General features: G+C 47.1%; 1 protein-coding gene across 8 annotated transcripts in view; it reads right to left on the bottom strand.

Annotated features, from left to right (window-relative positions):
* Positions 1-16,095, bottom strand: part of PPFIBP1 (PPFIA binding protein 1) — a 104,500-nt gene extending 88,405 nt beyond the window's left edge. For 5 of the 8 annotated variants that reach the window (XM_064165791.1, XM_064165790.1, XM_064165788.1 and 2 more), the window contains exon 1: positions 15,880-16,095. The gene's annotated coding sequence lies outside the window, so the exon portion shown is untranslated. The remainder of the gene's footprint in view (positions 1-15,879) is intronic. The other 3 variants (XM_064165794.1, XM_064165793.1, XM_064165787.1) reach the window with 1 other exon arrangement.
* Between the last annotated feature and the right edge of the window lie 1,006 nt (positions 16,096-17,101).

Raw genomic sequence — 17,101 nt, forward strand, 5'->3', positions numbered from 1 at the left:
GGGGAGCCACCAGCTCTGGAGAGATGAGACCAAAGCATTGGTCAGACAGGGAAGCAAGGAGACCTGCTGCAACTGTTCTCCAGTCATCCCTCCATATTTCTGGGTCCAACCTATCACCCAGCCCTGTCCAATCAACCAGACCATGGCACTAAGTGCCTCATCCAGGCTCTTCTTCAACACCTCCAGGGCTGGTGACTCCACCACCTCCCTGGGCAGCCCATTCCAACACCAATCACTCTCTCTGCCAACAACTTCCTCCTAATATCCAGCCTAGACCACCCCCTCCCCTGGCACCATTTGAGACTGTCCCCTTTTCTGTTGCTGGTTGCCTGGGAGAAGAGACTAACCCCACCTGGCTACAGCCTCCCTTCAGGTAGTTGTAGACAGCAATGAGGTCACCCTCATTAGAGAAAGCAAAACCAAATAGACTGTTATTTCCCTGTCTGTTCTGAACGGGAGAAAACAGTGAACAAGAGGCCAAGATGGCCTCAAGTTGCACCAAGGAATAGTTAGATTGGATACTAGAAGAAACTTCTTCACTGAAAGGGTTCTCAAACACTTGAATAGGTTCCCAGGGTGGTGGTTGGATTCCCACCCTTCAGGTGTTTAAAAGAGGCAGAAATCTGGTGCTGAGGGACATGGGTTAGACTGTAGCTGGACTCGATGACCTTAAAGGTCTTTTCCAACTGAAATGATCCTGTGATCCCTAGCAGACAGAAGGGGGAGAAAATCAGGCAGGCTGGCTATTTTTAAGAGCTATTGCTAAGCAGTAAATTTAGTTTATGACAAACCACACTTCTTGCTGTAAAAAGCATGTGGAAATAACACAAACAGCTCTACACACATTTTATAGTGCACACACCCTGAGGAACATCACTCAGTGTATTACTGACAGACAGCCACTTCTGAGGCGAGGGGATACACTTTGAACAGCACTGCTGAAACAGGGTACAGCTGGGGTTGGTTAGGAATTTTTCCCCCCACACCCTATTGAAATTTACCAGATTAGCTCAGATGAAGCTCTATTTACAGCAAAGCCAAATGTACAAGCATATATACACAATATATTTACAAGTATTTACAATGACACACAAATTAGAAATAATACAGAACTCCAAACTCCCTCCCAGACAAAAAGTGCCCAGAAGGGCTCAAATCTACCCTCTCTTTCTCACTCTGCTTTCCCAGACAGACAAACAAATCAACCAGCAAAGCTTATGTTGTTTTCTCTTAGCCAAGATTAAAGGAGAGATGTTAGAATGAAGAGGATTCAAATAGATCCAGTGACACAAACCAGAATGGGACAAAATATTGACATTTTGTCTTTTTTTATCCCTCTCAGTAAACCAGTGAATGATACAGACTTCATCATTGCTTTCTTTTTACAACCAATGATCTCATTTCTCTCATTAAACCATTCCAATTAGCCTCAAACCAGCACAACAGAACAGGGAAGGAAAACAACAGAACAAGAATGCTGAACTGCTGCAAGACTTGGATAAATAGACCAATTAACACAGAGTTTGTCTACACTACAAAAATTAACTCAAGTGTTGTCTCTAACCTGACCTCCCATCTACATCTTTAATTCAAACACTGCACTTTTAACTTGAGATGGTGGCAGACACAGGGCTAAGTTTGATTAAGCACAGTAACACCCAGGGATCCCTACACTCCCCACGTTTTCCCTGCTATTTTACCCCTGCCATGGGCACATGTACAAATACCACCACACCCTGTGAACAAATTTAGAAAGCAACACTCCTTTTTAATATAGATTCTTATATATAACTATACAGATATTAAAAATTCTAAAAGTTTAGTGCTATTTATAAACACAGCAGAACATTTGGACTCCCTGGCATCCTGCAAGCACAGCTACTGCTATCCAGAGCAGTAGCCCTCCTTCAAAGGAAACCCAGGATCACTGGAGCTTGGCTCATTCCAGAGAAGCCAGCTCTGCTGGAATACACAGCTGGGACCACCTCTCCCCACTTTTGATGCTCACCAGAGGAGGGGTGGTAATGAGAACAGCATTCAGTATTTTGGGCATACAACCCACTAAATGCTAGCAAGAGCCAGTATTGAGCTCAATAACCATGCCAGCTATGAGAAGCACAGAACCACCCAGGCTGAAAGAGACCTCCAAGCTCATTCAGTCCAACCTATCACCCAGCCCTATCCAATCAACTAGACCATGGCACCAAGTGCCCCATCCAGTCTTTTTTCAACACTTCAGAGACAGTGACTCCACCACTTTCAGATTCATCACAGAACCATCACAGAACCCTCTGGAATGTAAGGGACCTCCAAAGACCCTCATACTCTAGAAGGGGTCTGTATGCTACAGAGTCAGTAAGCCCTGTCTCAGAGGATATCTGGATCCAAAAGCGGGAAGACAGATTTCAAAATATAGCAAAAAAGCAATGAAAAGGAAGGTAACAGATCCCAGTCTCAGCTCTATGGAGTAATGCAGCTACAAGCTGAGCTCAGTCTGGCCCTTCCACCCAGCAGCAGCTCTGGTGTGTGAGCACAAGCAGCTTCTGTGCAAATACAGAGGCAAGGAACATGTTCTAAACAGTCCTTCAGGATAAAAAGGAAGACACATCAAGTAAGACCTCTAAGACAACTACTTTTTACTCCCAGGTTCATGGGCCTAATCCTGCTTTTAGTAAGTTGCCTTTGCAGATGGCAAAACATCTTTTCCCCTCTGTACCCACACAGCAGAACATGAATCTTTGCAGCCTGACAGGAAGCACCTGCGTTCATCTTCAAGGATGTGAACTACAAGAGAAAGTCTAAAGAAGCCTCTTGTCTGGAAGTAGTTCATACTGCCCCAGTGCTGAGCAGATATGAAGGAGGGATCCACAAGTTCTGAGCATCCTTTCAGCCCAGAAGACCAATGGCAGTTTGGGCTACATCAAGAACAGCACAGCCAGAAGATTAAGTGAGGTGATTCTGCCACTTTACTCTGGTGAGACCTCACGTGGAGCACTGCATCTAGCTCTCGAGCCCACAGAATGGGAGAGACATGGACCTGATGAAGTAGGTCCATAGGAGGGCCATGGAAATTATCAGGGGGTTGGAGCACCTCTGCTATGAGGACTGGCTGAAGGAGCTGGGGTTGTTCAGCCTGGAGAAGAGAAGGCTCCAGGGAGATCTAGTAGTGGCCTTCCAGTACAAGGATGGACAGACTGTTTACAAAGGCCTGTAGGGAAAGGATGAGGGGAAGTGGCCTCAAACTAGAGAAGAGCAGATTTAGATTGGAAGTTAGGAACAAGTTCTTTACCATGAGGGTAGCAGAACACAATGTAACAACTGGAACAGGTTGCCCAGAGAGGTGGTTGGGGCCCCACCCTTGGAGAAATTGAAGGTGAGGTCGAACAGGGCTCAGGGCAACCTGATCTAGTTGAGGATGCCCCTGCTTACTGCAGAGAGGGTTGGACCTTTGGAGGTCATTCCAACCCAGATTATTCTGTGATTCTATACTAATCAATGCCAGACAACAAGAAAACTGTCAGAAAAAGCAAAAGAAAGGCAGATACTACAGAAAAAAAAAAAGAAGTTAGTTGCTCACCAAAGCCATGTCAGACTTAACTAGACCACAGAATGAAGCATCACAGTGAACTCCATGTATCCATAAAAGACAAGGGCTCTTCTCACATTCTACTTTGATGGAGGGGGTGGCAAAACCAGGTTTTTGGCTCCTTTCCTCTCCCATTCAAACCACAGAGGGAGAGGAATTTTGGGGGTATGCAGGGCTCCAGGACAGTCCTGTCATTACAAGACTTTGTAAACAGTCCCTCCCCAGCCCTCTTGTAGCCCCCTTCAGACACTGTAAGGCCATTCCAAGGTCTCCTGGAAGCCTTCTTTTCTCCAGGCTGAAGAGCCCCAACTCTTGTAGCCTTTCCTCACAGGTCACATACAGTATTTATATACTTCCTATTAGTAGTGTAAGATTTTGTGATTTCTACTACTGGGTTTCACTAGGAGCAAAAGAAATTTTCGGGACAGCCTGTCAAACATGGAAACAAAACAGGGCAAGCCATTTGTAAGAAGAAAAGTCAAAGACACTACAGTTGCTGTTCTTCATATCTCTGCAATACTTTCACTGATGAATGAATAAACAATCACTTACATCACAGGCAAGATTTCCAGTTGGGGATTATTTCCTTTCACCTCAGCCACAGTGGCTATGGCAAAGTAACTCAAGATACAAGTGATGAACACACCAAGCAGCAAGTGCTCACATGCTGGGAACTGTTCAAACAGTTCAATCTTTTTACAGTTTCACCCTGGTTTATTTGCCAGAAGCTGCCAGGAGAGAAAAAACCAAACCAAACCAAACTAAAACAAAGCAAGCTGGATGAAGCTGGTACCTTCACAGTCAGTTGATCAACTGTGAGCTCAGAACAATTAGTTTACTAGACAAAACAAATTATTTTTCTTGCAGTTTGACAGGGTTAAGGGAACAAAAATTTATTGCAGTAACCAAACGTTTCTCAATGGACAAGTGTGCAGTGATTACTTAACTAATGCAAACAATTTTCAGGCTCCACGCAAGGAATGTCTGAGATAATTGTAGGGCACTCTCTTCCACTGGTATTTCACAAGTACTTTTTAGGTAGCTATGGAGACATTACAGCCTGCTTCCTTTTGCTGTCATAACTAGATAGCGATTGACTTCTTGGTAAAATTCCTTGGAAGACTGTGGAAGGGTGAAGGAGTCTTAAGTACTGTAAGGTCTGAAAGCAAGAAACTGAAGAAAACAAAAGCAGGTTTCAGATGGAGACAGAAGCATGGAGGCTTCCTGCAGGAGGTCCTCCTTTAGTACTTCAAGTAAGGAGGTAAACATACACCACCGTATAGCATGCAGGGTATACAGGTTGCCCAGGGAGGTACCTGGTGTCCTATCCCTGCAAATACTCAAGCTGAGGCTTGATAGGGCTCTGAGCAACCTCATCTTGTTGATCTAGGGTGACTGGGCTAGATGACCTTTGGAAGCCACTTCCAACCCAGAGCATTCTGTGATTCAGGCAAGTGGGGAGCCTCCTAAATGAGGTCCAAAAGGAAAAGTATTTCTAGCTACTACTGCCATCACTCTGCACAAAACCAGGCACTCTCCATGGGTGTGCTGTGGTTTTGTTCCAACACAAAGCTCTCTGGAGACATGGTGGGACTCCATCCTTGCAATGATCATGCTGGGCTACACAATATTTCACTCTTCCTCTAAGCAGTTTATGTAGAAGCTTCCTATCCAGCAAGCCTTGCAGGTCATCAGTGCCACCTCTCTTCACTCTGCAGGTGGTTCAGCCTTGAGATAGACTGGTTAAACAATCCTGCACTTCCCTCTCCTTCCAACAACAGCTCAAGGGCTTGCTGTAATCAGCAACCAATTTACCATGATGCACCAAAACAATCCCACGGGAAAGGTCTTTCACCACACTGACACCTTTACGATCAAAAACTTCTACATATGTGGATCCAAGATCACACATCATGACAAGTGAGCCTGAAATGCAAGATACCAACCTAAAAACCAGTGTGTCACACAGATACAGGCAGCAAATAGCTATGGATTTGAGCCCATTCAGAACTCCTTCAGTCATGAGAACAAGAGATCAGGCTCTTAAGAGATATCTCCCTTTGGATCCAAGAGAAAGGAAAGCCTCTTCACCCAAAGCACTGTTCTGAAATTCACCTTAGACAATAACAGAGCCAGAACCTGCAGAATTACCTCTACTGCCAAGCTACAGGAACTTTACCACAAATCTCAAGCTTCTCATCTTCACATTGTATTTAAAGCCTCATGGCTGTTCACCAAAAGGATCACAGGATGTTAGGGGGTGGAAAGGACTCAAAGAAATCATTGAGTCCAACCTCTCTGCCAGAGCAGGACCATAGTATTTAGCTCAGGTCACACAGGAACACATCCAGATGGGTCTTGAAAGTCTGCAGAGAAGGAGACTACACAGCCTCTCTGGGCTCCAGTGCTCCATCACCCTTACAGTAAAGAAGTTCTTCCTCACACTGAGGCTGAACTTTTTACCCCTTGTGCTCTCACAAGGCACAACTGAGAATACTCTCAAGATGCTCCTGAGATGCTCTCAAGCAATCCCACAACTGGAGGGAGAGCAAGTTTCACCTAAGGCTCACCCCTCTGTGCAACCACATCATCAATACTGCTTCACTAATTCATGTGAAGGCTTGAAAGGGGGAAAGGTTTCATCAGCCTTTAAGCTCCCCAAAAAGTTGGCTGAGGAGTGCCATTAATGCCCCCAGGGTGCATGGGTGTCACCAGCTTCTGTGGGTGGAAGCAGTCAGTCAAGGCAGCACAGAGAAGCTTTCACCACCTTTCAGTGACAGTCAGTATGGCAAACGTTCACAATGCCCTGGTCACAGCTTTGCCATGTATTTCTGTAGCTGGCACTAACAGCCAGCGACCAGCAGGGCCACCCAGCTCCACACCCAAATGACCTCCAGCCCTCCAAACAAGTGTAGTGGGAAGAGATGTGCACTCCTCCATGGTGTCCCAGTTCCTGGTAGCGCTGCACAACTCACATTTCAGTCCAGCACCATCAGAGGTTGTAGTGATGTGCCTAGGACTACACAAGAGGTCCAATACCATCTCCAGGATGAGTGAAGAAACCTCTGATGGAGTCCTTCCAATTAGAATATGTTAATTATGTGGTCTGCATCCAAGGGAAGGCATAGGCCAAGGTAAGTCACTATATGCTCTTTGTGGAAGAGGAGAAGGAAAAAGACACAAAACCACCCACCCAAAAAAAACCCCAACCTAACCAACCAAAACCTAAACAAACCCCATAAAATATTTTTAAATTCCCTACCTAAACCAAGAAATTCTTCTTCACTAGAACAAGAAAAACTAGTTCTTATAGCCAAATTAGCCTTGGCCAAGAAACATAAACAGGCATTCATGAACCTTCCTCTTGTGTTTCCTTTACAAATGTAGCAAATTAAAAGTGCTCTCACAAGTTAAATGAGCTTCAGTTAAATAGAGGGGGAAAAAAACCAGAAACCACACACACCAAAGAAAAGTTAAAAAACCCAATAACATTCTGGATGGCTCCAAGATCCAACTGGCAAGTCTTTTCAGGTCTGCTCTCAACCAACACTGACTTCCCAGGGATTTTAACTAAGAACAAAGAAAAAGCCTCCTTTGCTTAATGCTGCTTTGGAAGCAGGACAGAGGACACCACAACCAGACTGACACCTGAACCCACCAGTATCACAGAACCTTACAGACTGCAAGGGACCTCCAGAGATCACTGAGTCCAACCCCCTTGCCAAAGCAGGATCCCCTAGGGTCATTCACACAGGAATGCATCCAGGTGGATTTGGAAAGTCTGCAGAGAAGGAGACTCCACAACCTCTCTGGGCAGTCTGTTCCAGGGCTCTGTCACCCTCACGGCAAAGAAGTTTCTCCTCATGTTGAGCTGAAACCTTCTCTGTTGCTTCTCGGCTTATTGCTGTTGACCACCAAAAAGAGCTTGGCCCTCTCCACTTGACACCCACCCCTCAGATATTTGTACACATTGATCAGATTTCCAGTCTCAGCCTTCCCTTCTCCAGAATAAACAGCCCCAGGGCTCTCAGTCTCTCTTCAAAGGGGAGATGCTCAAGTCCCCCAGTCATCTTTGTGGCTCTCCACTGGACTCTCTCCAGCAGGTCCCTGTCTCTCCTGAAATGGGAAGCCCAAAATTTGACACAGTATTCCAGGTGTAGTCTCACCAAGGCAGAGTAAAGGGGTAGAAGAATCTTCCCAGGCCTGCTGGACACATTTTTCCTGATGCAGCCCAGGACACCATTGGCTCTCTTGGCCACAAGGACACATTGCTGGCCCATGCAGAACATGCTGTCCACCAGGACTCCAAGGTCTTTCTTCACAGAGCTGCTTTCTAGCAGGGCAGCCCCAACCTGTACTGGTGCCTGCTGGCACTAGGAGGCATCCAGCTACCATATAAATTTCTTGGAGACTAGTTGCTCAACACAGCCACCTCTTCTTAAAGCAGACATTTGCTCCACTGTGTGTAAAGCTGTGAGCAGGAACTGGGAACACTAGAGCGTGCCTTAGCTGCTCAAACATGTCCTTACATCCCACCCTCCATGCAAGCCATTAACCTGCTGAGATTGTCTATAATACACACACTGTCCAGAAGAATCACCATATGAACTTGGATCTTGAGAGAAGCCGCCAAGGATGGCTTCTTCAGCCTCCAGCTGCACATGAAGGTTCCCCTCTTGCAGCGCAGAGGGGAACCCCAGGAGGCAGGCTGCACAAAGCACTTCTCAGCTGTGGTGTGCAGCAGTTTGCATTTTCACTGTAACAGCCTTTTGGAGAGGATGACATTTTTGTCTGGTTCTTAAAAGAAGAGCTCAATGTACCATCCCACCCCTATCATCTAGTAACAGTCTATCAGAGATGCTTCCAGAGCAGAAGAGAAAGCAGAGAGGCCTCAGCTGAGCAGCACAGGGAGAACAGCCATCCACCATCACCCCTCACCATAAAGTGTATTTTCCAGCTTGGACAACTGGATAGGGAACCAGTGCAGGTCCTAGCACCACAAACACTCCCTGCTCTCACACAGCCACAGCCTCATTCACACCCCAGCCTTCACTGTCACTCTATCCTGCACACAGCAGCTCTCACAGACAGCACACTTACCAGAGAATCATAGAACTATTGAGCCTGGAAGAAACCTCTGAGATCAGTCCCATCACTCCCACCAGGCTCATCCCCAACACTCCTTTGGGATGTGCAATACTGTATTTTAGCAGAGTTTTATAACCCTAGACCAGAGGGCCAGAGGAGTGCTTTGAAGCCCCAAGTGCTTGCAGAAGGTGGCAAGACAGTAGCATCATAAAGCAGACATCTACGATTACCCACTCATGATCAAGATGAGAAGATCTCTATAGCCTATGTGCTCCCTCTTCATGACAACACCTTGTCTCCAGAAGACTTCTTCATATGAGACTACCTGATTTAAGCCTAAGGGAAAACAGATTCTGACACTCTCCATATGGCAAGAGTGACTTTTACAAATCCATGGCAACTGTGTGTACAGAGCCCAAATGCTACAACCTAAACAATTTCCAGAAACACAGGAACAGCTCAGCTCTTTTCTACAATGAAGATACTTCTCACTTGATCTTCAAGGCAGACGTTACTTAGCAGTAGCACACTCTGCAGAACCTCAATTTGATCCTACAGACACCTTTGCAGCCCAATGTCATGATGTCCAAAAGCATGGAGACCAGCTTTTAAAGGGATAGCGTGTTCTTTTGCACATCCCTATGACCCCTAGATCTAAACAGCTCATCTTCTTCAACTGTACTTACACCTTTCCCAGCAAAGGCTGTATTTCTGTCTAAACTTCACACATGGTTATAGCCACTAAGTGCACACACTTCAGAGAGAAAGTATCAAGACTACAGTAAAACATCTATCTAGACTTTCTGGATTATTCCCCATTCTTCGAATAGACTTGAACTTCCTCAAACTCTGGAGGTAGTCAGAAATTAAACTTTGCCCAGATCAAAACCTATGATCTGGAAAGACACTAAGCAGCACAAGACAGCCTAAGCATGCTGAGCAAATGCAGCACATCCTCAAAGCAACCTAAAGGGACACTGGAGTGAGGTGAGGCTCAGTTTCTTCTCCCTAGTTACAAGTCATGAGAGGAAATGGTCTCGAGTTGCAACAGGAATAGTTTAGACTGGATATTAGAAGAAACTTCTTCACTGAAAGGGTTCTCAAACATGGCAATAAGCTTCCCAGCGAAGTGGTTCAATCCCCATCCCTGGAGCTGTTTAAAAGACATAGTGGTACTGAAGCACATCACTTAGCACCACACTTGGTAGAATAAGATAAAGATTGGGCTTGATCTTAAAAACCTTTTCTGACCAAAACAATTCTATGATCAGAAGAGAAAGCTTTGGGGAGACCTTAGAGCAGCCTTACAGTACCTGAATGGGGCCTATGAAAAAGCTGTGGAGGGATTTTTTACAAGGGCATGTAGCAACAGGACAAGGGGCAATGGTTTTGGTAGATTTAAATTGGAGATTAAGAAGTTCTTTACTATGAGGGTGGTGGAACACTGGAACAGGTTGCCAAAGGGTTGGGGACTGAAGTCCCAATCCTAGAGATACTCAAGGTCAGGCTTGACCTTGCTTTGAGCAACCTGTTCTAGTTGGAGATGTCCCTGCTTAGTGCAAGTGAGTTGGACTAGAAGACTTTTCAAGGTCCCTTCCAATCCAATACATTCTACAGTTGTGTGATGAACCTTAACTGCATCTTACTACAGCAGACAGAGAAACCAAACTCCCTATCAAGGGAAAAAGGACAACAAAACAGCCTCTGAGTCACTCAAATCGCTCTTCTCTACAGCAAGGAGTAACATCATTATTATTAAGGACTTCCCTTCTGAAAATAATTACTTCAGTTTGAAATCCTTAGGACTTTTTCTGTGCTAGGCTGAACCTGTTGACCCACAACTGCCCAACCATGACCCTGGGAGAAAACTAAGACTCTTATGACCATGCCTGCTGATAGAGCACATGGACAGCTGCATGCACAGCTGCCACAGCATTAACAAAAAGCACCACTCTTCCTTATTTCCAAACTCAGATCCTGGTGCTGCTTTGGTAAATGCATGGGTGGGTTTGTTTCTGTCTTTCATAGAAGAGCACAACAGGCAAAAGATTTGACAACAGAGAGGAGGAAGGTGTTGGTTGTTTGGCAGTTCGTCTCTACAGCATTAAAAGCTATTTTTCTGTTATCAACTAAGAATTACATACATTTTATCTTCCCTCACAACCACTTTGGTGCCCTTTAACCATTTGGTGTTACAGTCAACATTCATATATAAAATAAACCCTACACTTTTTCCCCTAGATTTTTGCTTCAGAATTATCAGTCGAGGAAAAGGCAGGCAAGACCAAATCACTACCATTTGCTCTTCTTCTGACACACCATTACAGAGTAAGAAATTAAAGCTGTTCTCCCACATCTTTCACATTTGGAGCCACACGAACTCTTTGATTTAAAAATGTGCTGGTTCACACTAGCAGTTATCAGATTTTTCTAGTCTGAGACATAATGAGACAGCTGTCTTCAGCAGCACAAAGATTCTCCAGTTTAGAGTTCAAGCACTGCAGCAGTCAGCTCAAGTCTCAGACTTCAGTTTTTCCACTGATCTAGGAAAAACCTATACAGAAAGGTGCAAGTACCAATCAACTTTGATTTTGGTGCCTTTTACTCATAGGTGGGCTGTCATGGAATATTAATTGTTCAAGCATTACAACACTGTGCTCCACTAGAAGCCTGATTAACATCAAGATGCACATAAAATTGATGCTTTTTGCTATTTTTATCTTGCCTTGAACACCACGAGCTAGAGACAGCCTATATATAACCTCTGGTCCTGGTTCTTTGATAGGACTTGCACTGCTTCATGGTGCAGAGCATCCCTACCTTAACACAAACTGGGACATAGGTTTCCAGCCCAGTGATGGACAGGAGATCTAATCAGAAAACCATAGCAAAGGGAATGCACACCCTAGGCAGGCAACTGCGAATCCAGTATGACAAGTGAATTACGAGTGGAAAATCCCAGCCTTTAAGCACTACACTAGCTGAACCAACACACAAGTTAATTTGTGATAGAAAGACGGGTCAAGAGGGGGAAAAGTGGATGCATCATTACCTGCACCTTGAGGTGTGTTCATGCCTGAGCACTTACACTCAGAAGGTGAGATCTAAAGCAAAGATACCACCAGAAACCCACCGAGGTAAATGTTACAGCTTGGCATGATCAACTGCTGAAGTTGCCTGAAGGTGGAAACGTGCAACAACTGCTGATCTTTATTCAACTGCAATAAAAACACTGTCCTCCAAAAGAACAGCCAAACTTTAATTCTGGATTGGATGCTGTGTTTTCCAAACACTGGGCAGCAGATGTAATCTCTCAGTAATCACATGGAGCCTTTCCTGTGTTACACAGAAATTACTGCTTGTAAACCTGCCATCTGCAAAGACATACCTGAAAAATGAACTCCCCTGATTTCTGGAAGAACCATTAAATGGCAGTCACAGATCAACTGCTTAGCAGCCAACTTCTCAGCACTAACAGTGGTTATTCTTTCAAGACACAGGAAGGCTGATGCCCTAGTACCAATCAAGCAAAGTCTGACAAAGGAAGAGTCCTAGGCACAGTACATATGATAAAGAGACACTGAGAAACACCACTTAGGTTCTGGGCACATACATTTACAGTAGGACAAGACAGAGTGAGAATTTATACAAGATGCTAAATAAATGTCTGAGTATAAACACCAGCAGCAATCATGCAGCAAGGCAATGTAGTTTACCTTCCCTGGCCTGGATTTGAGAGCAAAGTTGCTAACGGGATGACTAATGGGATCTCACCATTCTATACACGGCGTGGGGGGGCTACTATTCAGCCTAAGTACAGGAAGCTGTTAAGTGGCTTATTTATTAAAGTATTAAGTGTTTTAATGTCATCTTCGTGCACAGCTGTATGCACAAGCTCTACCCAAGAAGAGCAAACACATCAAAATGCACCAGAATTGTCCAGTAGATCTGTTTCTTGCATTTATAAATTTACAGATTGGACTTGGGCAGAAAGAAACAGGTCAGATCATAATTGTATGACTTCAAAAAAGCAATATGAGTTTTGAAAACAAAAAAGGCAGGCACAAGAACACACTGTTTTAGGTATGCCAACCTAACTTGTGTATCATCACCACCTGCAAAGTGAGGTAGTGGTTACCAGCACTTGAAGGAAGAGTACATAAAGTTAGTAGCAGCAGCAGCAGGACTGATGCCCTCCAACACTACAGGTTTACAGAAGACACATAATGCAAAGCATGACAATGGAAATTAGTCACTTACTCAAATGAGCTTACAGCAACAGTACCTTATCCTGAGTAAGCTGAAGGTGTACTTTGATGAAATCACATCAGTGCCAAGAAGGTGACTAAACCTTATTTGATTTTAAATCTCTTCAAGGAAAGGATTTTCATTTCATTGAAACTGTTCCTTCAAGCAGCAAAAGAAGTATCACAGAAACTCCGTTTGGATGGACTCAAGAACACAAAACTTCCCGAAGGATGCTGTACCACACACCTCACAACATGCAGCAATGCCTGTCCTCAGGCCATCCAGATTTGAACAGTGAGCAGGGGTCAGGTTTTGTCCTCCTGTCCTCATCACAAGTGAGCAATGAGACCAGACAGGCTGTCAGCACCACTTGGGAGCCTCAGTCTCCTGGGAATGACTATAATTTCAGGAATGTTAACATGGAATATTAACAGAAATGTTACCCTCATGCTGACACGGGCCACAAGCAAAGTCTTGCCATACACCACCAGAGACATTTTTGCCAGGACCCCACTCCTTCCTGCAAGATGTTTCGCACTGCACAGAACGTGCAACTCAAAACAGAAACAAGACTTACAACTAAGTTGGGGAAAAAAAAGATGACATTTCTCTGCATCTTTCTGCTCCAGGTGACATCCCTGACTACAAGTTACTCCCTGCCTTGTGTTTCAGGGACAAATAGAAATAGTACTCATCGATCTCTTCCAGAGCATGGATCTGCTACAGACACACGTGCACAGAGCACATCAACTTCAAATATTCTCAGTACAGCAGAACTGATCCAGCAAGCAAATGAAAACCCAGGACAAAACACACTGAAGCTGGTTCTATAACCATGCGTTTGGACTTCTTGTCTTGCCCTTTTCTTTTTTTGAGGAGGTTTCACAGAATCATAGAATGATACAATGTCAGGAGCTGGAAGAGACCCCAAAAGATCATCTGGTCCAGTCCCCTGCCAGAGCAGAATCACCTAGAGCAGATCACGCTGGAATGCACCCAAATGGTTCTTGAATATCTCCAGAGAGGGAGACTCCGCAACACCCGGGGTAGCCTGTTCCAGTGCTTTGTCACCCTCACAAGGTAAAAATATTTCCTCAGGTTCACGTGGAACCTCCTATGCCTCAACTTCTACCCACTGCCCCTTGTCCTGTCATTGGGCATCACTGAGAAGAGGCTGGCTCCATCCTCCTGGCACTCACCCCTTACATATTTATAAACATGAGTGAGGTCACCCCTTAGTCTCCTCCTCTCCAAGCTTCAGTAGCCGCTGAATATCTAACAACACCTTGTTCAAAGGCTAAATGCTACTGAAGATGGAATCCAGCTCCTAAGGGCCTCACTCCACAGACAAGCAAACAGGTGGAGCTCCCGCTGCCTTTAGAAAGGACAGAAACATCAAGTTCATGCTCCTGGCAGAGGAACACTGATCTGAATTTAAGATCAATATAGGACACCACTGACAGTCATTCTCATCAGCCAATGAACAACTCCCTCTGCTTGTAGGAGCTGATCTATCGGATACAGCTTTTCAGGAAACTATGCTAAATCCTAATGTCACAACTTCCCAGGGACATGTACTATGCCAAACCATGCAGCACTTCAGCTCTTACCGATCTGCAAAAGCTGAGGCCCAAACCCTTGCTGCATTTGCCACAGAGTTTAAGCAGACTTCAGTTTTCCTAGCTTCCAGGCTGCCTCTTGAAGCAGTCTGCCACACCAGCTCACTGCAAACACCGATTTCACTGAAACCCATACTCATGGGCTTTATTATAATTACAAGTCCCTTTTGTCCTACACAAACACAAATCCTCAAGCTACAGGTGCTACCTCTCACAGAGGCAATAAATCCACACTGAATCACCTTACTCCCAGAGCCAGAGACGACTCTTGATCATTTTTTGCTGTTTACGTTTTGGAACGCAGGGACAGGGAACATTGCTCAATCGCGCTGCCACTGCAATACATACCGGAGCTTTCACGCCGTGCTGCTGGGAGCTATCTGTGCTTGGGCCAAACTAAGGAGAGCCAGCAGGCTCCGAAGGCTTCGCCACAGACAGAACCCGAGTCCAAAACGCTCCGGCTGTGCTTCTGCGTAAGCTTGGCAAGTGCTGCACCCCCACAAGCGAGCACATATACGTTGCTACATCACAGCAAAGTATTTAACAACGAAGTTCACCTCTCCTCCCACAAAAATCGCTACAGACGGGTGCGTAAAGCGCCTTTTTACTGCTACCTCAGCCAGGGGCTGAGCTGCTGGCACAGCTATTTCGGTTTTTTCAAAGTCACAGACCTCAAAGAAAAAGACCTGTAAGAAATAATTACAGGATGCAAGAAGCCCAGGCCTTAAATCAAAACACCTTTGTTAGCTGAGCTCTCCGCTGAAGTCTCACAGCACTTGAGAAGCGTGGCGGCAATATCCCGCTAAAGCCCGAAAAGATTAAACCGCAGCCTATCTTGCTCCAGAACGTCCCGGAAAGTTGTGTTGGTTTCCAGCATCATACATCAGTTATTATAAGCCGGGACTCCCCTTTTGGAACTACTCTCCTTCCCCCTTCCAGCCCGGACGTAGCAAGCAGCATGGGACACCTTAAACACCGCCCGAGGAGCGAAGGCCGGTCAGCTGTGGGGCAAGGAGGGCTGGCTGGAGGGGACACCCCTCCTCACACCCTCACCACCAGCCCGAGAGCCGCCCTTCCCTGCGCGGTGCACGGGTGCCCTACCCAGGGCGCGGGGCTCATGGCGGGCTCCCGCCCAGCCACTCGCTCCCTGAGGCGGATACACCCGGCGGGACGGGCGGCCCCGACCCACGGCGCTGGGGAGGAGCCCGCTCCACTGCCGCCACCACGGCGGAGGAAAGGCACCGGGGGAGCTCGGCCCCCGGGACACAAAGTTAAGCAGCCAAGCTCGGCTAGGTTTCAGTCAGCCGGGCCCCGGGAACTCGCGGAGACGCCCCTTACCTGCACCCGAACCACAGCGGCCCCCTCTCGGGCCGGCCGCGCCTCTCCTGGCTCCGGGCGGCCGCCGTCCGCTCCGCGCCGCTTCGCCGCCCACCCTGTCCCGGCCGGCCCCGCCTGCGCGCCGCCCCCGCCTCACACACGGCGACCGAGACCCAGCCGGCGCGGGCTGGGCGTTAGCTTTGCTCCGCGGGGCAGGCGGCCTGATTGGGCCCCACGGCAGTGCTGCGGCGCCGCCGGCGCGGCGAGGGCGGGGCAGGACGGGACGGGCTGGGGCCCGGGCGCGGGCCGGAGTTCCGCTTCTCCGCGCACTCAGCCCCGGCCCTGCCCACAGGCAGCCTCGCTCCGCCCGCCGCCGCGGCCCGCGGCCCGGTGAAGGGCACGGCTGGCTGCCCGCCGGCGCGGTGCCGAGTTGGGGCGGCTGCGGCTTCCCTGTGCTCCTTACGGGGAAGCAGCCCCAGGTGGCCCGCGGGCCTGGCGCCCGTCCTGCTCCGTGTCCGCGGCGCTCCCTGCACACCTTGGCCGACAGTAACACGCTCTAACGCCAGGCTGAGTGTAGTTCCCCCAAGATTGCTGCTTGGCAGCGGAAGGAGAGTCATGTCCCGTGTCCCGTACCCCCCAGAAGGACTCCCGTTCTCGCAGCTCTAAGCAGACGTCTGTGCCCATCGCCGAGCTCCGCGGCACTGGGAGCAGTCCGTTTTTAGAACCAGCCGTGCCTTGGTCTCTTGCATCGCAAAAAGGCTCAGCAGAGGCACTGGAACCCGACAAGTTTCTGGAGGCATCCCAACCTCACCTGGACGTGTTCCTGTTGGATTTAGGCTGGGTGGTCCTGCTCTAGCTGGAGGTTGGAACTAAGATGGCTAGCAGAGGTCACTTCCAATCCCTGCCCTTCTGTGATACTGCTCTTGCAGGAGCAGAACCATGGCACGAGTGAAACAGAGAACGTGGCTTGGTGGCCAGGTCCAGCCAAACAACTCCTAGTTTTGTTCTGAGTTAGCCAAAATATTTAATGTCAGTGCTTTTTCTCCTGTTCCCTCTCCCAAGGCTTGGTTAGACAAAACTCCCTTTGTATGTGGAAAAGAAAAAATTCTTTACTCCTGCTTTGTCTCTGATCACTATTTCTAAAAAACTGAAAGATTTGTATTTCCAGCAAAAACTGGAAGGTAGCTTTTGCTGCTTAAACACAGCTTGCAAAAGATTGAGTTGTCCAGAAAACTTTGGTTGC

Source organism: Pogoniulus pusillus, chromosome 27, assembly GCF_015220805.1.
Source record: "Pogoniulus pusillus isolate bPogPus1 chromosome 27, bPogPus1.pri, whole genome shotgun sequence".
Taxonomy (NCBI): Eukaryota; Metazoa; Chordata; class Aves; order Piciformes; family Lybiidae; genus Pogoniulus; species Pogoniulus pusillus.